Source organism: Elephas maximus, chromosome 8, assembly GCF_024166365.1.
Source record: "Elephas maximus indicus isolate mEleMax1 chromosome 8, mEleMax1 primary haplotype, whole genome shotgun sequence".
NCBI classification, from domain to species: domain Eukaryota; kingdom Metazoa; phylum Chordata; class Mammalia; order Proboscidea; family Elephantidae; genus Elephas; species Elephas maximus.
In genome coordinates, this window is record NC_064826.1 from 68422003 (window position 1) to 68448843 (window position 26841).

Sequence of the window (26841 nt, forward strand, 5' to 3'; positions counted from 1 at the left end):
CTGAGCTCTGGGTTATAAATAATACTATTTACATAAGTGGAAATAAGTGTTTGTACTCAGATTATATTCAGAAAATTACCTTTAAAAATAGTGAAAGCCCTCCTCGGTGTCCCAGACCTTGCCAGCCTCAGGCTCTGGCTGTGTCCCCAGCTTGGTTTCAGGAGCCTTTGTCACCTGCTACAAAGAGAAGGCCACCAATGAGATTGCCAGGGCTGTGATGGAGAAGCACCTAGTAGCCTGCATCAGTCTCATCCCTCAGGTTACATCCATCTGTGAGTGGAAGTGGACGATTCAGGAAGATAGTGAGGTGCCGATGATGATTAATGCCCAGAGTTCCTTGGTTTCATATATGACCTGATTTGTTCGTTCAGGCACCCTGATGGGTTTGAACCACTGACCTTTCAGATAGGAAATCAGAAACCCAAAACTGTTGCCATAGGGTCGATTCCGACTCCTAGTGACCCTATAGTACAGAGTAGAACTGCCCCATAGGGCTTGCAGGGAGCGCCTGGTGGATTCAAACTGCCGACCTTTTGGTTAGCAGCCATAGCTCTTAACCATTCCACCACACCAAATGCTTAATCATTGTGCCACCATGGCTCCTTTTGTGGGGCTTGAGGCCCTGAAAACTCATGCACAGATGAATTTGGGGCTGAGGAACTTAAGACCTTAAGAGGAAACCTAGGTTAAGGGGCCTTAAGTTGGAGGTGTATCCATGACAGGTTTTGCATTTGCTAAGATAATAAAACACACTAAAGACAATCTGCATGTCATTTTACACATCTAAAATGAATGCTACAATACTGGAAACTGCTTGATTCCATTTACCACCCCTCGTTTGCTGGAGACTTTCCCAGATCCTCTCTCTCCCATGCTTGTAAATTTGTGTTGCTTTGTTGAAGATAAAATGTTCATAAAAATAGCGTTTTTACTGAGCCTCCCCCTCTATTAAATGTTCCCTCTCTTTCTGCTTTTCTGATTCAGAGTTGACCTTGGTCTCCTGCCTTATAGGTCCTGCCTGGTCGTGGCCTTGGAGAAGTGTGATTAGGAGGCCGATTAGGATGATTTAAGATGAAACAAGCTTAGGTGCTTACCTCCCCATCTGTTTATCAGCTCCTTACCACTATAAACAGGTTTCTGCAGTTGTAGGTCTTCCTATGATTATTTCATGGCGAGCCCTGCTCATCTTTTACACGTCTTGGCTCCCTCCTGCTCACTGAGGGTACCTAGGTGTGTTTACTTTCTTCCATATCTCTTTATCTTTCCTAAGATTTCACTACAGACATTTCTGCTATTTCTTTGCCATCAGTTGTACTTCCTTTTCTATTTCTGTCTTCTCATAATTTTTTATGAATTTTACCCAATGAGAGGGGATCAGGATTTGTAAAAAAGTAGAATCGAAATTCAAGCAGAAAAGGTATACAGGAGTACGCATAGGGCTGAATTTTATGTAAGGGATCTCAAAGTAAGGATCCTTTCATTTGGATGCCTAGTGCTCTCCCTTTTCATTATTTCTGTGATTGAAAGCTCTGTTTTGTAGTACAAATTGTTCATAGTTTGGCTTTATAAATATGGCATTTGATACTAACAGCACAGTGATAGCAGGCTGTTTCACATTTTTTAGCTCTAAATCTCTATTAACTAGCTCTTTCACAAGTTAGTAGTAATTGATATTCTTTGGAGCCTGGCGTTCCTATGCTTCCTAAAAAAACTATACTCAGTACAGTTTCAATGTTACATATTTTGTTTTTTAAATTGATGTTTTATGTGGGAGACTATGGAATGTAATGGGGAGAGTTCTGGTCTGGAAGATAGGACACCTGGATTTCTGTCACACTCAACTGACTTTTTTTTTTTTTTAATTTTATTGTGCTTTAAGTGAAAGTTTACAAATCAAGTCAGCCTCTCACATATAAACTTATATACACCTTACTACATACTCTCACTTCCCCTCCCCCTAATGAGTCAGCCCGCTCCCTCCTTCCAGTCTCTCCTTTCATGACCGCTTTGCCAGTTTCTAACCCCCTGTACCCTCCCATCTCCGCTCCAGACAGGAGATGCCAACATAGTCTCAAGTGTCCACCTGATGCAAGTAGCTCACTCCTCATCAGCATCTCTCTCCAGCCCATTGTCCAGTCCAATCCACGTCTGATGAGTTGGCTTCGGGAATGGTTCCTGTCCTGGGCCAACAGAAGGTTTGGGGACCATGACCCCTAGGATTCTTCTAGTCTTAGTCAGACCATTAAGTCTGATCTTTTTATGAGAATTTGGGGTCTGCATCCCACTGCCCTCCTGCTCCCTCAGGGATTCTCTGTTGTGTTCCCTGTCAGGGCAGTCATCGGTTGTGGCCAAGCACCATCTAGTTCTTCTGGTCTCAGGATGATGTAGCCTCTAGTTCATGTAGTCCTTCCTGTCTCTTGGGCTCATAATTACCTTGTGATCTTGGTGTTCTTCATTCTCCTTTGATCCAAGTGGGTTGAGACTCATTGATGCATTCAACTGACTTTTATATAAAACTCAGGTGTTCTCGAATACCTTAAATAGGCATCCTGTTAAACCCTTATTCCCTGTAATTTGCCTGACGATTTTAAACCCTTTTTTTTTTTAATTTCTGAATGAATAGCCCTCAAGGATGAAAATAAAATACAAGTTTCTTAATTTATTAGACATCTACTTTTAAATAAATTAATTTTAAATGCTTTTCTTTAAATTTAAACTTACGTATCCAGTGACCTCAATTATAATCTCTGAGCTGTGTTCCCGTGAGTAAAATTTGATCTCAGTCACCTTATCTGCCCATAGGTACCCCTGTGTTCTTTTTAGTAAAGATGCTGAGAGACAAGCAGCCAATTTATATTTTGATGAACAGTTACTGACATATCCATCTGTACAACTTCATTGGCCTAGGTACAGGGGGAAAAGTGGTTGATTTTTACTTGTATCATTCTTCAATCTTAGCGTTTATTATTTATTACATGTTCTTTGAAGCCATAGGATTGGCCACAGCAGAATTTCAGGAGAAAGCCATTCGTCATTCTTCTAGCTACACCACTCTGAATTTACTGCCTGCTTTTTAAATTCCAGTTTGCCATACTTTAACTGAATGTAATCGAGTACAACTGTAGTTCCCTTGTTTCCCCAAAATAATTACTGTTGCCCACCAAAGTGGGGATTAAAATTCACTCCATGAGATGGTTGAAATGGCAAATGTTTTGTTATATTTACTTTACCATAATTAAAAAACTAATGATCTCTTCAATGTTTTGTAACTCTTTTTACTGAGATTTTGAAAATGTGCTCCTGACTTCTGCAGTAAGAATCATGTTAGTTCTTTGAATTATTGAATTTGTGTGATCTTGTTTAAGGTGCTATTTAAACCAACCTTTTATCAAAGTTTAGAATAAAAAATAATCAGCCCAACATGTTTGACCTGTTTTTGACTTTTTAATGGGAAGTACCATTTTATTATAATGCTCTAATCTCTCATGTATTAAAAAGAAAAATAAACTTTGTCCGTTGTGTGGCTGCAAAAGCACACATGGCAAAATATATTCTATTAATAAAAGAAACATCTTTTCTAACCTATGTTGAATCCCAACGGTCCTGACCCAGATTTTAAACAACCTCAGAATGCAGGTGCCTACAACAGAGGTGATGCCGGCAATGTGTGCTAATCGGGGCTGAGGTTCAATTCCTGAGTAGTTCATTAGTACTTCTTTCTTTGTTTGGCCAGTAAGATGGCTTAACTATGAAAGACAGACATATCATAGAGCGGCACTTCTCAAAGAGATACTTTTTGGGGTCCTCCGAGTCCCGCCTTTTCCAACTACAAATATGTGTGAGACTGGCTTTCTTCAATGTATCACAGCAGCCTGAATGGAGAAGCAGATGGGAGAATCCAGCCATCCTCTGCTAAGCCAGATATTAAAGGAGATTTGCAAAAGTGTAAAATAACACCACTCTTCACTACATTGGGTGCAGTTTGTGTAGAGCGTATGACCCAATTCAGTTATATTTACTTAATCCTACATATTGTCCTATGCTTACATCATCACTTGATTGGGTACCTTCTTATAACATGTGAAATTTAGAAACACTTCAAGGCACTGTGATAAGTGGCTGTTACGGTTATTAAAAACAGAATATTCTAATTTTTATAAGCCAGTTATTTTTCTAAAACACAATCTGAATAAAGACGAAAACTCTGTCATAGTGCATTATTTATATGAACAAGTATGTTCGGTGTCCTATCTGATGTTACTTTTGAGCAGACTATCTTGACTTACTTAAATTATAAAAAATATTAATTATAATATCAAAAACATTTGCAATGGTGCCTAAGATCCTAACAGCAGCCCCGGCAGATGACGGCGAATCTTTCTTAATGCCTTACTTATGTTCTTGTCTCCTTCTTTGAAATCAAAATATTTTCAGTCAGTCTGTAGAAATGGTAACAAGACTATGTCAGGATGTCAGTTAATATCAAGGAGGTGTTTTCTAATTATAAATACATAAATATTGCACCAGCATTCTTTGGTTAGGAGGATTGCTGTTTGTGCACAAATTTGAGCAGTGGGGACACCATAGGTGACATCAGTTTCTACAACGCTGTATGAATCCTGCTCTGGAGAGCAATGATTGTTTGAATTAATGGTAGTAAACTGCTTGGCTTGTCTAAATTATTAATATGGTGTGAATGTTACTGCCACATACAAATTATTGTAACATAGAAAACTTGAGAAAATAGCCTATGGGTACCAAATGAACTTTGTAACTACGGCACTTTTTCCTTGGCTTGAATAACTTCCTTGGAAGCCAGACTATTGTGTTCAGTTTCTAGCACCATCATCAATGTTACCTTGGGCAAATCATTTAAACATGTTAAACATATGTTCCATTTGGCAGTGGGAATGCCATCTGCTCTCAAATTGCCTCAGTGAGATTTTGCAGAAAGTGAAATTGATTTTAAAATACGGGTAAATAAAGTGATTCCATCATTTATTAGGTAGTATACATAGTATGCCTCATAAATCCAACCAAATTCTAAAATATTAGATACTATTTGGAATTAAAAAAAAATAGTTTTCTCTAATTCAGACTTTGTGAAGAATTTCATTTTACTTGAATTTACAATCACTGTCCATGGAACCAGCAGTCAAGAAATCAGATGATGTATTGCATCAGGCAAATCTGCTGCGAAAGACCTCTTTAACATGTTAAGAAGCAAAGATGTCACTTTGAGGACTAAGGTGCACCTGACCCAAGCCATGGTATTTTCAGTCACCTCATATACATGCGAAAGCTGGACAATGAATAAGGAAGACTGAAGAAGAATTGATGCCTTTTAATTATGGTGTTGGTGAAGAATATTGAATATACCATGGATTGCCAGAAGAATGAACAAACCTGTCTTGGAAGAAGTACAGCCAGAATGTGCCTTTGAAATGAGGATGGCAAGACTTTGTCTCACATACATTGGACATGTTATCAGGAGGACCAGTCCCTGGAGGAAGACATCATGCTTGGTAAAGTAGAAGGTTAGTGAAAAAGAGGTAGACCCTCAACGAGATGGATAGCCACAGTGGCTGCAACAGTGGGCTCAAACACAGCAGCGTTTGTGAGGATGGGGCAGGGCTGGGCGGTGTTTCATTCTGTTGTAGATAGGGTTGCTATGAGTTGGAACCGACTTGACAGCACCTAACAACAACAACAATTCAGAATCTATAATTTTAAAACTGTTCTTAGTGCTAACATCTTATGCTTTTTAAAAATCAGCCAAGATATCTTTGGGCATTTAAATTCCTTTCTGTTCAGAAATGTCATTAACTTGAAATCTAACGATGCTTTCTAAGGAAACTGGTTTGGAAAGCCAGATCTTTTAATGTAGTTATTTTGTGATGTGAGCTGTAAAACCCAAACATTGAGGCTGCTTTCCACAATGCCTTGTTGCCCAGACAGTGATGTCATGTTTTAAGCATGTTTAGTTTGCAAAGGTCCTGCTTTTGATCCTTTAGTTGTCACTTTTTTTATGCAGCTCCTCCTGAATTACAAAGGTACTGAAAGTAATTTGCTTCATTAAGGTCTGTTGCTGACACTGTTGTATTTCATTCGTCATTCTTCTGTTAGCCTCCTTCATTAAGACCTTATTCAAACTTGGATCATGGTTCTAACTGTGACATCCATGCCATTATCATCTAAATAGCAATTACATATTCAAAACAACAGCTTCTCCTTAACTGTCTGTAACTTAACATTTTACATAAATTCAAGTGGGAATTAAGAATAAAGTGAATCTTTGTGATTTACATCCCTTTTACCCTTGATTTACTAGTTGATGTTGAATAAGCTACTTGCACACGAAGATAAAATTGATTGCTCAGCTTTAGTTTTGTAGATATATCTATATATAAACACTTTAATATGTATATATATATATTAAACTATTTCTGTTTATGTGTTAAACAGTTACCCAAGTGACAGTGACCCTGATTCAATCACCCATATTTTTATTAGACAATGTTTACCCTTTTGGATATAATGAAACAGAACCAATTTAATAGTCTGTTAAGAAATTAACAGGCTCATTTACGAAAGCGGTAGTGCTTTATAACTTCAAATATTTAAAGGAGACTTTTTAAAATGAGTCTATATATTTGTCATTTGTAGAACAGACCTGAAAAATAGAAGCAAATTCTACTATTAAAGTAGTACTTTTGTTTCAGCAGTCTTAAAATTATATTTTATAATCTAAATACTAATCTGGTTTGGCTGGAATGAGTGACAACGGTTTCTGGAGACAGAGAGTTTCAAAAGATTACAATGGATGTAACTATTAGAACTTCTCTCCCCGTTAATATATGGTTTAAAGGAAAGTTAGTTCAAGATACCAAATACAAATGTATATGTACAAATATGAGTAGTTAAATGGAATGGATCTCTTCAGAATTTCTTAATCAGTAGTGTGTGTGAGAGAGAGAGAGAGACAGAGACAGAGAGAAAGACCCAACCTTCAAAAATGCTAATTAACTATTCAATACCCAGTCTTTCTGGTGCCTTGCATAATAGCTTCTTAACATATTTTACAAATTTCTGGTCATGGTCAAAGGATTTTATTTCCTCTTTGCTTGAAATGAATTTTCATTTTTTTGTTTTTCTACCTATGTTCTCAGAATTATCTGGATTATGTATGTGTGAATAATCATATAACACAGGGTAACTTCCAATATGGATTTGTTAAGTGTCATTTTATAAAACTATGTATACTCCATTTGCACAGTGAGATGGCAGACTATAGTATTTGTAGATATGAATGTTAGAAACATGTTCAATTGTGGATCTTCACCAACTAGAGGCAGGGAAGACTCAGCCTTTGTCATCTCACCATCCCTTACGAAGGTGAGTCCTGAGGTTGCTGGCACCCATTTCCAGCAATGCTACCTGAGGAGGGCAGAAGGAACTGTCTGGAGGCCAGGTGGACTTATTGGAGACTGGGAGTAGAAAGAAACGTCAGGTGCTGAGCCTGAAAGATAAAGAGAGGCTTGAGGATGAAGCAGGGTTTTCTCAGAAGAAATCTGTCCCAAACAAGAGTGTTTAATGTGTCCCCGTCTTACTAGTTGCTTTGAGACCATCTGGGCTAAGGACCTTAAAGTGGTAGATCTTACTGGGCATTATTTTTAGCTCTTGCTTATACAAATCTGAAATGTTAAAATCACCTTTAAAGTTGTTTTGATTAAATAACTAGAAGGTGTTCAGAATGATGATGTGGTACGTACCCGTGTACCCACCATTCAGTTTGAAAAATATAATTTATCGTTACTCATGAAGACCCCCAGTGCCACCCCCCTTACTCCCATCTCAGAGGTGCATTCTAGTCACTAAATGTTTTGTTCCTCCTTCTCTTTTTAAAAGTATTACCACATTTGTTTATATCCCTAGTTTAGTTTTATAGATTTTAAACCCATATATAGATAGAATCAATTTGTCTTTTTCATTCAGCGTCAGGTACCTGGGATTTGTCCATATTGCTGCATGTATCTGTAGCTTTTTCATTTTTATTGGGCATTCTAAGTAAAATATATACCACAATTTATGTATCTGTTCTGATGACGAGCATTTTCACTATTAAAAAGTTCTTGGATATCCATAGGCCAAAAAAAAAAAAAGTATATAAAAATTAATTCAAAACAGACCTTGGACTTAAACGTAAAACATAAAGCTAATTTATTCTAGCTTCTTAAGTTGAATGCTTACCCTTGGCTCATCAATTTTTAGTTTTTTAAAAAAAATATTCTAATGTATTTATTAACAACCTTTGAGTCCCTGGGTGGTGCAAATGATGTCGGCACTTGGCTACTAACCAAAAGGTTGGAGGTTTGAGTCCACCCTGTGATGCTTCGGAAGAAAGTCCTGATAATCTACTTCCAAAAAATAGCCATTGAAAACCTGTAGAGCACAGTTCTTCTCTGACACACATGAGGTTTCCATGAATTGAAATCAAATTATGATAACTAAAACTGGCGACAATTCCCTTTAAGTGCTGTTTTAGTTGCATCTAAGTTTGTAGTTGATTATTTCTGTTAGTTTGCAGTTTTATATAATTCCCAATTTTTTGGAAGATGCAGGTACTTTTTTTGCCTTTTTGTGGATGAATTATATCTCGATGGATACCTAATCCCACTTAGTGTATGAGCAGCTTGGTAGAAAATCCACTGCGACAGAAATGGAGTTTTCACCAGCTCCAGCTTTATAGTCCATTGCCGTAGCCTTGTTTGTGGCCTTTTATACTTCCAACTCAAGATTAGAGTTATTATTATTTTTTAAACAAGGCCTGGGTAGTTCTGTATTGTTCTGTCTCAGTTTCATAACCTTCTTAACATACATGATAGACCTTAAGTATTTATCGTTTTTTTAGGAAAACTGTTCTTTGCTTTATCGTTATGAAGTTCATTGATTGACATGCTTTATTTTTATTCTTTCATGCACTTGATGTTTGTCTTATTGTATTTATTTACTGGCTTTTAGATGACTCCAGTATGTCTTAATTCAGTTTTACTTAGAACTGGTAGTGAGAGTATGTTGCATGTGGCATAGTGGATAATAAAAGGTGGTGAACCAAAAAACCCAAACCCAGTGCCATTGAGTCGATTCTGACTCATTGCAACCCCATAGGACAGAGTAGAACTGCCCCATAGAGTTTCCAAGGAGCGCCTGGCGGATTCGAACTGCCGACCCTTTGGCTAGCAGCCGTAGCACTTAACCACTACGCCACCAGGGTTTCCATAAAAGGTAGTAGGTCAAAAAAATGTAAAGTTGATTTTAAATCTTTCACATTAGAACAGAATAAGAGAGGACTTGGTGACATTTGAGTTAAATTGGAAACATGAACATTTACTAGTTTCTTGGGGTGGTAGTAGGTGAAAAAGGAGAAACTTGTTTAAATAAGTTTGAGAAATGCTTGGTTTAAAATGACTAAAGACTTCAGAAGAATTTTTCAGAATCTTTAATATATTTTCTAAGTAGGTTTTCTAGTACTCAGCGTTTTTCAAGCTAGCTTAAAAACTTGTTTTTTCATGGAATATCTTGCAAAGCTATGTCTATTGAATCCGTTTTTATTAAAATACCACCTAGAATAACTTTGAGAAAATTATCATTAATTGTTAAAATTGTCAAAAAAATCTTTGATCTACTAACATTTTGAGATACCCAATTAAAAACTTTCATATTATTAAACATTAATATGTATTAGTTTAATAAGGATGCCTGGTATTTCCCCAGGACTTTAAAGATTTCGGAGCACTCTGACATACCTGATTTCATACCATCTTTGTAATAGTCCTTTAGCGTTGTGGTCTGGCTGCTTGAGTCTTTCTGGAATCATTAAAACTTCATGTTAAGTGTGTCTGCTCTGTAAATGCTGCTAGTAATCCTGTTCAGGAACTCTAATTTTTCTTGCTAAAATTCTTTCCACCTTCGTTGAAGTAATATATCAGATGAAGCGCTCCGTGCCTTTTTTGTCAAAGAAAGGACGGCAAAGCAATTAAATTGAAATGGAGAGATTTTACCAGTTTGTATTACCATTTTGAAGCTCTCTTATGCTGTTCATAGCTTTATGGATGGTCAACTTCAGTTATTTTGGTTTGATTGTTAGTGTTCTGTCAGAGTTCATTATTAATGAAAATGCAATCCGTATCAAGACAAAAAAATGTGTTCATAGTATCTTATTTGTAAGATGAGTTTCGTTTCATTAAATAAAAAATGTGAAACATAACATGTACATCAAATTTCTTTGGAAACAGTTACAAAGAAATATAATATTAGTATATTTTTGAAATAGCAAAGAAAAGTATATAAGAGAAGTCTTAACTGACCTCCACTTAAGTGACTTTGCAGATTGAGCGACATTGTCCAACTTTTCTGTAAAGCCCCGAATGTTGGCAGCATATAGGCCTTTCCCTGGTGAGCCTGCATGCTTCCTCTCCCTCCAGCCAAGAGGTGTCCTTTGCAAGAGTCACTCTGCTGTGAACATTTGTGCTTGTTACTATAATTGCACAATTTAATTAAAAAAATGTGAAGTGTGATAATTCTTCCTATGAAAGCTTAGTTAAATGCTTTGGAAATAATAGATACAGGTTAATTGCTATAAAAAAAAGCTGTCAACAGGCATGGGTGAGATGACGTATAAAACAGTCTAGGATTCTGCATCAGATTGATTTGCAAATGTCTTCAAGTTCTCATTCTGCTTAAAAACAATTGGAGATTGTGTACAATGTGTTATATGTTGGACTTACATAAGAAAGGCTCAGAACTCTAATCAGGCATCCCAACTTCAAAAAAAGGTCTTGACCCAGCATCTTCCCCATGTGGGAAGTAATCAATGAGTCGGAAGTTGGGGAAATGTCTGCGTTTGACTGTTAACCTAGAGGTTGGCAGTTTGAGCCCACCCAGCAGTGCCATGGAAGAAAGGTCTGGTGCTTCTGTAAACATTACAGGCAAGAAAACCTTTCGGGGCATTTCTACTCTGTAACACATGGGTCGCCGTAAGTCAGAATCGCCTTGACAGCAAAGGGTTTGGCTTTTTTGGTGGGGGCGTGAGGAGGGTAGCGGACATTTGTAGGGAGAAATCATCTCCTGATCAACCTGTTCAAAAATTTACAAATGACATAGAAAAGCAGCACATGTGGAAATATATATTTAAAAAATCTAAAGGAATTACAGTAGTCACAGGCAGCAGTGCAACTAGAACTAAAAAACTATAGCTTTTTGCTTTAGGCCAATTCACAAATCTTTGGACTTTAACAAATCTACATTATATATCTTTTAGTTTATTACCAGAACCCAAACCTATTGCTGTCAAGTTGATTCCCACCCGTAGTGACCCTAGAGGACAGAGTAGAACTTCCCCATAGGGTTTTCGAGGAGCAGCTGGTGGATTTGAACTGCTGGCCTTTTGGTTAGCAGCCATGTCATTGAACCACTATGCCACCAGGGCTCCTTATTACCAGATGGAGTCTGAATTATTTATGGAATTTTTTCCCATTTATGTATATACCTTAAGTATATAAACACTTGAAGAAAATAAACTACCTGAAATGTTTGTGGTCCCTGTAAGATCAGATTTTTTCACATCTTCTTGTGAGGACCTTAGCCAACTCTTCAGACAGGGATTGGACTGGACTATGGGATAGAAAATGATACTTGTGAAGAGTGAGCTTCTTGGATCACGTAGACACATGAGACTATGTGGGCAGATCCTGTCTGGAGGGGAGATGAGAGGGCAGACGGGGTCAGAAGCTGGCCAGATGGACACGAAAATAGAGAGTGGCAGGAAGGAGTGTGCTGTCTCATTAGGGGGAGAGCAACTAGGAGTATATAACAAGGTGTATATAATTTTTTTTTTTTATGAGAGACTGACTTGTAAACTTTCACTTAAAGCACAATAAAAATTAAAAAACAAAACAAAACATAGTTTTGCCATTGAACGTAATATCCTTGCTAAGACCTGCAAATTAGGAGATTCTGGAGTGTTTAAGGAGGCACTATGCATAAAGGGTTTTAAGTGTTATTTTGAAAAAAAAAAAAATGTATAAGATATAACTAGTAGTCGTATAAAATAGGTAACATTTATCAAGACTTTAAAAAATAATATGTCATTAGCCTAGAGCAAAATTCCAATTTCAGCCCTGGTGGCACAGTGGTTAAGAGCTCAGCTACTAACCAAATTGTCTGCAGTTCGAATTCATCAGCAGTGCTGCTCTGTTCTCTAGGGTTGCCATGAATCGAAATCAACTCAGTGGCAGTGAGTTTGGTGTTTGGTTTTAGTTTTGGAAGCTATAAAGTTAGAAGATTATGAATTACAAGGACATAAGAACATAGTTTATTTTTAACAGATCTAATTCAAGTTGAAAATTTTTACCAATTTATAAGGAACTAATGCATGATCGGAAACCCTGGTGGTGTAGTGGTTAAGAGCTACAGCTGCTAACCAAAAGGTTAGCAGTTCGATCCACCAGTGCTCCTTGGAAACCCTATGGGGCAGCTTTACTCTGTCCTTTAGGGTTGCTATGAGTTGGAATGGACACAGTTATTTTGGAAATGAGATTATGAATAATGGAGAAACCATGTAGGTCATAACAAAAAGGATGTATCTAAATTAGAAGAGGAGGAGGAAATAAGAGCAAGCCCATATGCAAAAATTATGCCATAATTTCAGATGCCCTAAAAATAATTTCATGTTGCAGTGAATAATAGTCTGACTCAACATAATAGCATATGAAAGAAAAATGGTCGGAAAAATTGAACTTCTTCTAAACGGCATGAAATTATTTACTTTATTAAACAAATATAATTTATTTTGAGTAAAATAAAGTGTTTAAGGTATGTATATATAATTTTTATGATTTCCTGCTTCAAGCTAATTTTTTTAATTAAATGAAGAGCTGGTTCCAATCACATTGGATAAGATGTCCTCTGCTGTATTTGATTAATCAACTTTTCCCACTTTAAGGTATGAACAACATGGAGTGTTTGTATTTAAAACAGATTATATTGTATTTTTAACAAATACATTTTAAATATGTAAATTAATTTGAAATTGTGCAGTTCAGGAACTGTGGCCTAGGTGAGAGAGTGTGAGTTTGAAATCTTGACTTCAGGATTTTATTTGAACCTCACCATTGCTGTTTCCCTTTAGGTTTAAAACTAACCAAAATTACCAGATTAAAATAGTCTGTCATAGGAAAGTTGCCTACTAATTAAACCTGATGTTTACTGGTTGTTCTAGAATATTTAGCAGAGTGACTGAAAGTACTGTAGATTCTATTTATCATAGTCATGTAGCTTTCAGTTTCTAGAACTGACACGAGTCTTTATTTTAGCAGTATGTTGAATAACCTGCTGTAGTAAAAAGGTTATTTATTAACTTCACATTTTTGTATAATAAGTAAATTAGGACATATACATCAGATAATAATATAAAACTGTTTTCACTCATTTGGGAAGGAGGAATATTGCAGAATTTGGAAGTGATTTTTCAAAATAATGTGTTAGCTATAACTTGAATGTGTTATGTCTGTCCTCAGAAATATTTTGAAATATGTTGATGTTAATTTCTTAGAAGAGTCTTTATTTTAATCATAGCTCTATTTAAAATTTTTTATGATGTCATACATGATACTGTATGCATGGTGAGCACATGTGTTGTCAGTTCTTGCATGCTACCATATTCCTAGCAGCTAAAAAAAAAAAATCCAGTCAATTCCAACTCAGCGACCCTACACGACAGAGTAGACCTGCCCCATAGAGTTTCCAAAGAGCACCTGGTAGATTCAAACTGTCCACCTTTTGGTTAGCAGCCGTAGCACTTAACCACTACGCCATCAGGGTGTCCACCTAGCAACTAGCATGGGATAAGTAAATTATTAAGAAACGGGAGTAGAAATGTATAGTCTGAATTTTAAAATATATGCTTTCAAAATCATACTTCTAACTTATTTCAGAGGAAAACTATATATATCCAACAAATTGAAACAGGAGCCTAAAAAATTGAAGATTGTGTTATAGGCTTTGTCGTTGTTAATGCCCAGAAATCTCCTCTAGAGCCTCTGTGGATATGTTAATGCTAAAATTTTATTTCCTCTTTTGTCTTAAAAGTTCTTCTGATTTACCTCATCTCTTCTCATAGACATCATTCTGGACACAAATCATTTATTAAATATAGATGATAACAATAGTCCAAAGACCTGCCTGAGGTAGGCGGAAATCTGTTTTTCCATCCTCTCTTTTTTTTCCTTATTTCTGACTTTTGGAAAAAATACTAGCATAAGCTTTATTTAATTTCTAGATTAATTTTAAAAGAAACTTGTTTAAATTATGACTGTAAAGCTGTGGGAATCTGTTTTTTTAAAGCCTCCCAGGTGATTTTGATGATCAGCAAAGTTTGGAAACCACTGATGAAGATTAATTTCGCTCGGATTTGCTAGTATGTTTAAGTCCAAAGAGGGAGAAAGTGGAAGATTTTTAAATATAAAACAGAATTTTGGGAGATGACATAACTTCTTTTATGTTTTGCTAATTTTTTTTTTAAAGAACAATTTTTTCTTTTTGTCAACAAGGTTAAATGAAGGCTTAGAGAGTAAAATTACTTTCAGTGTGGATCCACAAGATCCAAAAGATACAGTGGTGAAATATGATCAGCACACTGTACTGGAGGATCACAAATGTGTGATTTTGAAGTCTCTTCTATTTGAAACCAATCCAGGGTCTTGAATTTGATCCAGTATATAGTATGCTACAAATGGAAAGATTAAACTGGAGCAATATAATTAGGGTAAGCCATTGCATCTGCACTTGTATTGCAGCAACTGAATTTGAAGCCAGCTGCAAAATGGTGACTAATCTCTCTGGCAAGCCCACATGAGAGTGTAGTACAATAAGCCAGCTTCAGCCTCCTAAGCACATGCTTCTTCAACTCGCCTTTGAGCAGGTGATGGTGATGAGGCAATCTGATTATACTCCGAATGCATGCTAACCACAGTCAACAGTTGAACCTCGCAAGGAACTTCACAAAAGGCTTCAAAATTGACTGTATACTTTTTCAGATAGTTTCTACTACAGAAAGCCGTGAAAACTAGGATTTTATTATTCACCTTAGTAACTATAATGCTTTAGAGTGCATTATCATCTTAAATTGGAGGATGTTAAATTAGTTTCCATGTGTGAAGCAAAGGTAATAACGTGGAAAGAAGTACTTGTACTTGTGATCTCTTATTCACAGTTGTTCACAGCTGCTTAAACAGATTAATTTTTAAAAAGTTAAACTGTCTAGACTGTTTAATTCTGTACAAACAAGAGAGGGTGGATTGGTGTGCTGTGAAGTGTTTTCAGTAGCGCACTATCCTTTCACTATTCAGAGATGTGCCTCGTTGACATTTTACCTGTGATATTTAACAGTGTCTTGAACACTGATGGTGTTTAATAAATACTGTTTGACTTGGACTTGAGCCTTCATTTTTTTATCTTTGAAGGAAATAATTTCTTCTTCCAGTGTACCACAGTGAGATATGGTGAGGATGAATAAAGTCATATGTTTGGGAATGTATGTCACCTTTGGAGAAAAAGTACTACCAAACCAACCAAACCCATCGCTGACGAGTCAATTCTGACTCATAACGACCCTATTGGACAGAAAAGAACTGTCCCATAGAGTTTCCAAGGAGCTCCTGGTGGATTCGAACTGCCAACCTTTTGGTTAGCAGCCGTAGCCCTTAACCACTACTCCACCAGGGTTTCCAAAAATATAGGGCAAGTATTATTTCAGATGGGTAACTCTGAAGTAGAATACTTAGAAATTACTCGTTAACCTTAAATTTATACTTTGCTAGCTTCCAAAAAAAATATGGTGTAACTTTCATTAATGTACATGCACTCCACAAGACCATTAAAATATCAAATGCAAATCATAGACCACTGAGAAGAAAGGGGGAAAGGAAGTATAAACCAACTCATGCCTAGTGGAACTCAGGAAACCCTGGGGGCATAGTGGTTAAGTGCTATCGCTGCTAACCAAAAGGTCGGCAGCTCGAATCCACCAGGCGTTCCTTGGAAACTCTATGGGAGCGGTTCTACTCTGTCCTGTAGGGTCGCTATGAGTCAGAATCAACTCGATGGCAGCAGGTTTGGTTTGGCTAGTGGAATTCAAAGTTGGTGGGCATCAGGATCGCTTTGGATGCTTGTCAGAAGTATGCGTGCCTAGGCCTCATCCCCGCCAATTCTGATTCTGTAGGTTTGGAGTGGATCCCAGGCACCTGTGTTTTTAATAATCCTGCTCCTTACCCTGCCTTTGGTTGATTTGCATACACACCAAAATTGAAGAAACAGTGACCCAAACTACTGTAGTTTTTGTGGTTAACTCTAAGCTTCTTGGTTACTAAACCAAAAAGAAAATTTTTTTTCATCAGAAGAAATAAATTTTCTTGTGATAATTATAAAGACATGAAAAAGCATAATGGGTTAGTGTTTCCAGTAGTGATTTTGTAGAGGAAGCCAATATGATGTTTTCATTTATTTTTATTTAAGCCTTAAATAAAAATAAAGGGCATTTTACTTAAGAACTAAAAGCCTTCAGTGAGGCCTAAGTGAATTGAGTGCAGGTATACTGCCTTCGGAGCCGTGGTAGGGCAGTGGTTAAGAGCTTGGCTGCTAACCAAAAGGCTGGCAGTTTGAATCCACTAGCTGCTCCTCAGAAATCCTATGGGGCAGTTCTGCTGTGTCTTATAGGGTCGATATGAGTTAGAATCAACTGGACGGCAACAGGTTTGGTTTTCGGTTTTAGGTACTGCTTTCGGGTAATCTGAATTTATAGAAAAGTAGCATTTACAATACAAAACAAATGAATGGTTAGCATGTGAATGTCTCTTCTCTCATTTGGATTTTTGATCAAAACTAGATAGAAAATAAAATATAAAAGTTTCTTCTTTTCTCACGTACTCTGTAGCACATAGAGGTCCATGTGCTTTGGGCCTGTCATTGTGGGCAGGTTTGAATTGTTTCGAATGTCAAGGAGCCTCTTCATGATGGTGAATCATAGCTTTCCTGCCATTAGGACCCAGCTTTTCCTGAAACAGAAGCTCTTATATGTCCACAGGTACTAAATGGTGATGTCAGAGTTTTGCCTCATAGAATGTGGGAGAGACTTTTACCAGCAGCAAGAACTGGTCACTTCCCATGATCTCCCCCATGGAACAAGTGGATCTTTCTTCCACCTCAGGAAAGATCACTACAGAGTCAGTGAATTGACCTTTTGTACCACCTTCTCATCCTTCCAGATCTTTTGTGACTGCCCATGAGGATTTTGGCCACGTCTTTTTCCTTTGATTTTATTGAGCTCCCCATCCAAACCTGTTCCTCTCCACTGACTCAAATGGCTATTAATGGGGCCCACTCCCCCTTGGGTTCTCCATTCGGTTGTAAAATGTTTTAGTGAAAAGCATCAGTTTGAAGCCAGTCAAAATGCTACATGTTCAGATATGTATGCTTCTCTGGAGTTACTTTTTGAGGAAAAAATTTGGCTCTAACTGTAGGTATCCCCTGTGGCCAGCTTTACATAGAGTAGGGTAATCTCTACCTGGGCAAATCCTGGCTTCAGCACTTCTCAGGTGGGGCACAATAGGCATTTAGCTTTTTTGAGGGTCAGTTTCCTTATTTATAAAATTGGGATAAAACCTGTCTCAGAGGTTGATTTATGAATTAAATGAGATAGCCATGTATGGCACATAAGAAGCTCTTAAGAAATGATATCTATGGGTGCTATGAGAAAATCTAAGGCTTCCTCAGCCTTTCACTTTGCTTTTTCTCATCTGTTCTTGCATTCATTCATTCAGCAGCATTTATGGTGGGCCTAACCATATGCCAGTCACTTTGCTAGGCACTGGGAATAAGAGGTAAACACAATACAGTCTGTGCCTTCATGGAACTGCAGTCCAGTTTGAGAGATGGACATTAATTATGTGATCATCCAAATAAGTTTAAAACTACAACATTAATACGTGCTATTACATTTTTGGATAAGAGGACATTCCCAAGTATGGAAGAGCTGAAACCTTAAGAGTTAACTGGATGAAGAGAGGAGGGAGGGGAGACTGTTCCAGACTGAGCAACAACAATGTGTAATAGCCCTCTGGTGGAAGGCAACTTTTGGTGACTTGGAAATAGGTGAGTAGGCTGGTATGCAGCTAGCAAGGCTGTTACATGATCAGGCTGGGAATTAGGCAGACCCAGATCATGCTAGATTTTGTGGGCCGTGGTAACGTCTATAACTTAAGAGCAGTGGAAGCCACTGATGAACATTAAGCTGGGGGTAGAGGTGACCTGAACAAATATGGGTTTGTAAAGACGCTCCATTTTCTCCCTTTAATTTGGAGGACTCAGCTTTTTCAGACAGATGCTGCTCATTCTCTTCCATGTTTGGGACTTGGCGTTTGTGGTGAGGCTTGTCAGTCTGCCAGTTCAGTCCTTTGCTCTTTCACCTCGTTCATAAGGCCTCCATCTTTTGAGCTTCATACGCCTGACTTCGTCCACTGCTGTCCTCTGCTTTCTCCACATTGTGCCCCGGATTTCACAGGGCCCCTTGGCTCAGGCTTCCTCCCCTTCTACCTCTTATGATCAGCCTGAGCGACCCTAACATCCATGGCGATGTCCCAGCTAACATCCTAACTTCAATTCATTGTTTTCTGAAGACTTTCTGTGTCAGTGACTTTTGCCTTTTTACTCTAGCAATTCTTTTCTGTCGCCTTGCTCTAGATTATATAATCGTTCAGAATGGGGCCACCTCTGACATCATACATTCAGAAACCCTACTCTCTGATGCTAAGTTGTCACTGTTTCACCCTACTTGTTTACCCAACTCAGTGACAACTCTAGCAGAGGAATAACTAAGGTATGGCAGGTAGGGTGTGTGCCCTGGCTGCCCCTTGAGGAGGGTGCTAACGAGCAGTTTCTATTGGCCATCACAGTTTCCATCACCAGCTGTGAGAGAGATGGTTCAGCAATTTAAAACTAATTGCCATAGGCATCATTTTCCATGGATAGGCCCCTGATACTCTAGTCCCTGTTTGCCCAGTCTTATACCACTTGCAGGGATCAGTCCCTGGAGAAGGACATCACACTTGGTAAAGTAGAGGGTCAACGAAAAAGAGGAAGACCCTCAACGAGATAGATTGACACAGTGGCTGCAACCATGGCAACAATTGTGAGGATGGCACAGGCTCAGGCAGTGTTTCGTTCTGTTGTGCATAGGGTCGCTATGAGTCGGAACTGACTCAACAGCACCTAACAACAACAATATACCACTTTCTGATTTCTCATTCATCCTGGAGCCTGTGATCAATCATTGCAGTGCAGTGAGAATCAGGTCTGTCAGTTATTTTGATCTGTACCAGTTTACAACTCTGGATAAACCCTAACTTTCCCTTTATCTGCCTCTGCTCCTAAGCTACTAAACATTCTTGAAGAAAATCCTAACTGTGCTTATGGGCACTGTACAGAACTGTTGCTTTCCAGTTATCTGGGTTTTCAACACTCCTCTGTGGTCCCTTTTCTTCAGCCTTGTCTTACCAGGGTGGTTCTCACGTTGGAATCACCTGGGGGGAGCTCTGAAAAATACCAATGCCTGGATTCCACCCCTGGAGATTCTGAGGTAATTGGCCTGGAGTACAGCCTGCCAGGGACTTTCAGAAGCTCCCCAGGTGATTCTAATGTATTGCTAAGGTTGAGAACCACTGTGATAATGTGCCCTCAGGGCTGACTGATCCGGTCCTTTCTACTCAAGCTTTCTGATAGCTGTCATTGTAAGTAGATGATCTTAGCTCATCCAATTCTCTTTTCCTTTTACCTTTATAATTAACTTTAATTGCATTCATACTTGCCCAACCCTTTGCCATCGGAGAGTCAATTCCGACTCCTAGTGACCCCATAGGACAGAGTAGAAGAACTACGTCACAGAAGTTTCCAAGGAGTGCCTGGTGGATTCAAACTGCTGACCTTTTGGTTAGCAGCCGTAGCTCTTAACCACTACACCACTATACTTGCCTTGTTCATTCCTTTTTTCGAGAATAAAATTGCCTACATAAGTAGTATTAAGCAGAATATTGAAAGATGATAATGTTAAAGCAAATAATATTTTATGAAATATAGTGAGAGGTAATATCCAAAAGATGGTTGGATTGGATAGAGGTATCACTGGTAGTGGTGGTAGTGGGGGCTTCTCATACTATCCCTAAGGCCCTTGGACTTTAATTTTTTTTTTTTTATAATTAATTTTTATTAAGCTTCAAGTGAACATTTACAATTCCAATCAGTCTGTCACATGTAGGTTTACATACATCTTACTCCCTTCTCCCACTTGCTTTCCCCCTATTGAGTCAGCCCTTACAGTCTCTCGTTTCGTGCCAATTTTGCCATCTTCCCTCTCTCTCTATCTTCCTATCCCCCCTCCAGTCAAGAGTTGCCAACACACTCTCCAGTGTCCACCTGATTTAATTAGCTCACTCTTCATCAGCATCTCTCTCCCCCCCACTGACCAGTCCTTTCCATGCCTGATGATTTGTCTTCGGGGATGGTTCCTGTCCTGTGCCATCAGAAGTTCTGGGGAGCATTGTCTCTGGAATTCCTCTAGTCGCAATCATACCATTAGGTATGGTCTTTTCATGAGAATTTGGGGTCTGTATCTCATTTGGACTTTAATTTTTAAGTACTTAAAAGTTTTTTCCTTCCAGGTAGAGGTAAAAAAAAAAAAAAGAAAAAAAAAGATCAAACGTGTTTTAAGGAACAGAACTATGGTAGCAGTGTGGGTCCTGTCTGTAGAGGAAATAGAGATAGGAAGGATATTTGCAAGGGTAGAGGCAAGAAATGGTGAAGTTCTGGAGTAGTGAGTGGCAATGGGGAGTAAAAGGGGAAAACAGCTTTTAGAGATACTGTTAGGTAGAATCAAGAGGTTTGAATCATTTGCATTCTGGAGAATTATATAAAAGGCATATATGTTTAATTTGTTCACAGTCAAACCAGCAGACTCTTTACTAAATTGCTGGTTTATTTATAAGCTGGCCCAATAAGACTTTTCAGAAACTTTTTTTAAAGAATATAAATCTCTTCCTCAGAGTGTAATGTTAGAACTGAGTTTGAAATAGACTATTTGATTAATGATTCAAATGGCCTGTTAAAATGTATAAGAAGCCTTAAGTATAAAGTATACGTAAAAAAATTATATATACACATAAGATAAATTGTACATAAGAATCACTGGGGGAGCTTGTTATACATAAGAATCACCTGGGGATCTTGTTATTATACATAAGAATCATGATAATATGTAGATTGTGTTGCAGTGTATCTCAAGTAGAAAGGCAGATTTTCAGCTGGGGTTGAACTGGAATGAGCTGGTTCAAAGCCCTGTCTCTCAACTAACCTGGCGACCTTGGATAGTTGTTTAAGGTTACTAAGCCTCATTTTCCTTATGTGTAAAATAGCGATAGTATGTGGACCTCTCTCATAGGACTCAGTGACATCATTAGGGTGCTGTGGGGGGTGCGGACTGCACCAGTTGACACTGTCAGAGGGGGTGACACTGAAATAACTGTATAAAATTTTTGTGAACTGCTTCAGTATAGATTTATTATTTTTGATAAAAATATCCCTGTACAGGCGTTCCCTGGTTACAAGTGAGATCTGTTCCTGTCTTTAAGTTGAATTTGTAGGTAAGTTGAATAGGTGCATATGGTTCTTATTTAGCCTTACATTAGTGCAAGAAAAGCGTGGAAGTCTTTTCAATGATTTAAAAGCTGCACCTGCAGCAAGTGGAGGTGATTTTGATGAAGAATTTGTTGAGTAGGGGTTGGTTCAGTCATTTTAAAGCGAGGGCAGATTTACCTAACATTTTTTTTTTTTAAAGGGTAAGAGTTTTCTGTAAGGTGGGTGTTCATAACCTGGGGACTGCCTGTAGTTAGTTGTAACAATAACAACAAAAAAATTCGTAATTCATAAGCCCAACTTACATGTGTCAGTGTACTTACAAGGCCAAAACTCTATGTTAATTTACTTTTTGAATCTTCTAATGCACTCTGGTCAGAGTTATTACTACCCAATTACAATGACGCTTTGAATCACTTCTATTCATTTGCAGGTGCTACAAGCACGGGCTGTTGTTTTTGTTGCTGCCGGGGGGTTTTATAGTTGCTGATTGTGTCAGATTTTCTGATCTTTTAGCTACAATATTGTGGTAATGAACATGGTGGGGGCGGTGACACGATGAGTTATTGTACTTAGTGACACCTAGTGATAGGACTGTGAGGATTATCTGAGGCAAATACCAGCTATTATTATTTTGTATTATACAGTCAATTTTAGATAATATTCTTAGAGCTTCTTCTTGGGTTAATTTCTCTAGCCATTGTGAGTCACTAAAGTGTTCTTGTTATTTTGGGAAAGCAAATGCAATAAGTAATTCATGTCCCCTTTAAGAAAATATTTATTGCCTGAGCATTGTTTTTAGGTGCTGTGGAGTTGGTTCTGACTCACAGCAACCCTATAGGAAGAGTAGAGCTGCCCCATAGAGTTTCCAGGGAGGGGCTGGTGGATTTGAACTGCCAGCCTTTTGGTTAGCAGCTGAGCTCTTAACCACTACGCCACCAGAACTCCGGCCTGAGCATTAGTGAACTGGTGTGTTTCATTCTTGATAAACCTAAAAAAGTTAACCCTCCTATGAAGTTCGACTTAAGTCCTGAAATTTACTCATTGTCTCCAACTGCTACAGTTAATAAATTTTGTGATGAGAAATAAATAGGTAGAACATGAATGTTATTTTTTTCCAGATCTATTTTCTAGACCTCCTATTTCTATATCTTCTATGAATACATCTAGTCAGTAGCTTTTTATTGATTTCCAATGTTCCAGTTATCTTTTGTTCCAAACTTAGTGGCATAAAACAGTATTTTTTTTTTTATTTTCTCTCATGGTTCTGTAACGAGCTTAGCTGGGCATTTCTTGCTTAAGCTCTTTCATGTGGTTGCAGTCAGGTGTTGCCTGGGGTAAAGTTATCAGAAAACTCACATGACTGGCAGGTGATGCTGGCTGTTGGCTGGAAGCCCAAACTAAGGCTGTCAGTAAGCATATGTATACGTAAGACATAGGCTCTTCATACCGCTTGAGTTTCTCATAAAATGGCGGTTGCATTCCAAGAGGGAGCGTGTCAGGAATGAACATTTATAGAGGCAGGAAGTAGAAGCTGCCAGGTCATTTAAGACCTATATTCAGAACTGGCATAGCATCACTTCCACTATACTCTGTTGATCAGAGTTGTCACAGGGTGTGCCCAGATTCAAAGGTGTGGAGAAATAAATACCAGCTTTTAATGGAGAAAGTGAGAGTCCCTGGGTGGCGCAAACGGTTAACTGCTCAAGTAATAGACAAAAAGTCAGTGGTTCAAACCCACCCAGAGATACCTCAGAAAACAGCCTTGCAAACCCCATGGAACAGTTCTACTCTGCACATGTGGGGTCACCGTGAGTCAGAATCAACTCGACGACAGCTAACAGCAGCAACAGCAATGGAGGAAGTATTGGTAAAGAATATGTGGGATGGGAGATGTTGTGGCCAACTTTGGAAACTACAATCTGTCACAATCAGTGAGTATAGGAAAGGTAGAGAAGAAAATGATTAGAGAAGCTACCAATATTCTCATCCCATTAAAAAAATTTTGTAAGCTTTTTTATTTTGGAATTTGATTTGTGAAGTTTCAAAGATACTACAAAACTTTCTTTATACCCTTCAGCCAACTTCCTCTAACATTAACAGCTGTAGCCATTGTAGATTTATCAGAATTTAGAAATTAACATTGGTACAATACTATTAACTAAACCACAAACTTTATTTGGGTTTCACCAGTTTTTCCACCAATGTCCCTTTTCTGTCCCAGGATCCAGCATTGTATCTAGCCATGTTCTATTTTAACATGTAAACCAATCTCTTCTTTCTCATACTGGTAATTTCTCTCCTTCTTTCACAACCAATTGGGAAATCATTTGCTTTCAAATATGTGTCTTTATAAATAGTGAAATTAAAAAAAAAAAATGATCCAAGTCAATTGGGGAGCCAGTATCTCTAAAATGTATTTTAGCCTTTTTAGGATGCTATAAAACATTTTTCTTAGGAGTTGCTATTAGCCTTTTAACAAGAGAAAAATAGTAAAGTTTCTAATAGAAATATATAACATTATAGCCATTCTGGGTGTTTTTAAAAGTTTCCATGTTAACTTTAAACCTTAATCTTTGTTGTACTTGTGACAGAAAAAAAAAAATGACTTAAATCAGTGTGCATAAGACTTTAACATTGCGGTTTAAATTTATAGACTTCAACATAACCACCATTTTCTGGTGATTCAACATTCAGTCTGATTTTCCACCTCATTGAAAACATTCTCCAGCTGCTGCCGAGTGATTTCATAAATTGCATTCATGATCCTGGCTCGAAGTTCCTTTAAAGAATGTGGTCTGGATGAATACACAGCAGTTTTAACACAGTCCTATAAAATATAGTTCAGTGGGATAGGTCAAGTTTAAAGTTGCACAAGGATTTCATAAACACCCTGAGTAGATGGGCACTAAAACTTTGAATGTGTTATGTGGAAAAACCTTATAAAAGATGGCAACGTTCCAAAGGTAGATTAAGTTGGTCATCTATGAAACAATTCCTACTACTGATGGTTCTCAATAGTACCACCTGCTAGTTCTTTCATATTAAATTGTGTGAAATAACACATTCTGTAAACTGATGAACTACTTATTTATTTAATAAATCCATCAGTGAAAGAAACCTCTGTCATAAGAAATGGAGTTATTTATTAGGCTCAAAAGGTCTTAAGCCAGAAATGTCAGGCACTTTCTTTTGTGAACAAAGAATGTTGCAATCTGCCACAAAAACAGCAGCAAGTAGCACCCCATACCCAGTTGGGTTGTTTGTCCTTTATTTGGCAGGAAACTGCAGAATCTCTGGGTAGTCAGCTGAATGCCAAGTTAAACCTCAGAAAGACATCAAGGGCCTTGATGTATAGTTCAGAAGGTACTACTAGCTATGGGGTATGCACTGAAGGCCTGTATTTTGGATACTTTAATGGTACATTTCCTTCACTGATTTTATTTATTAGTTTAGTGGGAATATCTTTCATCCAGCCATGGCAATTGCTATCCTAAGAAACAAAGCAAACCAATATGAGCTTCACATTTCTAAATTAGGATTGTGGCTCCCTTGTTAGAATAGATATTGCACACGCTTTGAAATTAATAGGATCAGATGAAATGGATGATACACAGAAAACGTTAGTGGGATGTGGTAAATATGTCTACACAGACTGATTTATCACCAGGCATTGTGCAGAATTAATCCCAGGACAGTTTTTAATACTAGCAGGATAGTTAGATATTCTGCTAAAATACCATATGAATTTTGAACTGTCACTGAAACTTTCTTTAACTGTTTATAATAATATATGAGTTGTTTGTAATTATATGTTTTATATGTCTAACATACTCCATTTATATTAGTAGTTTGGAACTATCTTGAATCTAGATACCATATGCCAAGATGGATTTCCTACTTATTGATAAAATTTTTTTTTAATAGATTTGTATCATACAAGACTATCTTACTTTAGAGAAGAAAATATAAGTATAATTTTTGGTTCTTTTAGATAATTCTGAAGTTTTAATTTCCTTGGATTTTCAATGAAATGTAGTTTCTTTTTTCTTTTCTTATTTATTTATTTAAATTTAAATAGTTAAGAATTACCACTGTATGCTTTAATTTCAAGGCATGGGGTTATCCACCCCCATTTTTAAAAACTTTTGATAACTTTGATCAAAGTTATTATTCTAACGTTAATATAGGGTCTACAGTTTAGAGCGTTGCTTTTGAGGCCTAGTTGCTTGTTCTGTAGTTCTGAGAAGACTGTATTAGCTCATGGAGTCTCAGAGCGTTGAGTCCACTATAATGTGATTTGGGGAGTGTGAGATCAAATTAAATCTTTGGATTTGTCTTAGTGTGGATGTGACTTTTCTCTTAGTTCCTAGAAATTCTCTGGCTCCTGTACCTTGAGGTCATAGCTTGTTGTTGTTGTTAGTTACCATCAAGTCTCTTCTGACTCATGGTGACCCCATGTGTGCAGAGTGGAGCTGCTCCATAGGGTTTTTCATGGCTATAACCTTTTGGAAGGAGATCTCCAGGCCTGTCTTCTGAGGTACCTCTGGATGGGTTAGAACTGCCAACCTTTCGGCCAGTAGTCGCATGCTTAACCATTTTCATTACCCAGGGACTCCTGGAGGTTGTAGCTAACCTTTATTTATTATTAAGATTTAAAAAAATTAGGGCCTATTTATTTGAGCCCTTAAATTCATGAACACATGAAGCTTATGCTTTTGAAATTATTTTCTCTATTCAATTTAAGCTATATTTTGGTGCTTTTACTTTTCAAGGTTAAATATCTCTCCTTAATCAGCTTTCACCCGTATTTGAAGGATATGTTATACTTCATTATATGGGAGAATGTATTAACACTATTAGACATTTGAAGTTTCATCATAAATACTCAAGATCATGAGGGATATGGTTAAAATGAAGCCCTTCCCCATGGATTGCTGAAACCAAATGCCTAGCCTCTTGCTTTTCATTCTCCCCCTTAAAATATAGTTACCTATCATTTCCATTAATTTGCATGTTACCTTATTGTATATCTTTTGGTCTTTAAAGCAAAATTATATGTCATTATACTCTGAAAGCATGCTTAAGGACACAGGTGATAAG

At 37.6% G+C, this 26841-nt stretch overlaps 1 protein-coding gene across 1 annotated transcript in view; it reads left to right on the forward strand.

The window, feature by feature from the left end:
- UMAD1 (UBAP1-MVB12-associated (UMA) domain containing 1) overlaps window positions 1–26841 on the forward strand; it is a 217141-nt gene that overhangs the window by 45450 nt on the left and 144850 nt on the right. The gene's annotated exons all lie outside the window — the stretch shown is intronic.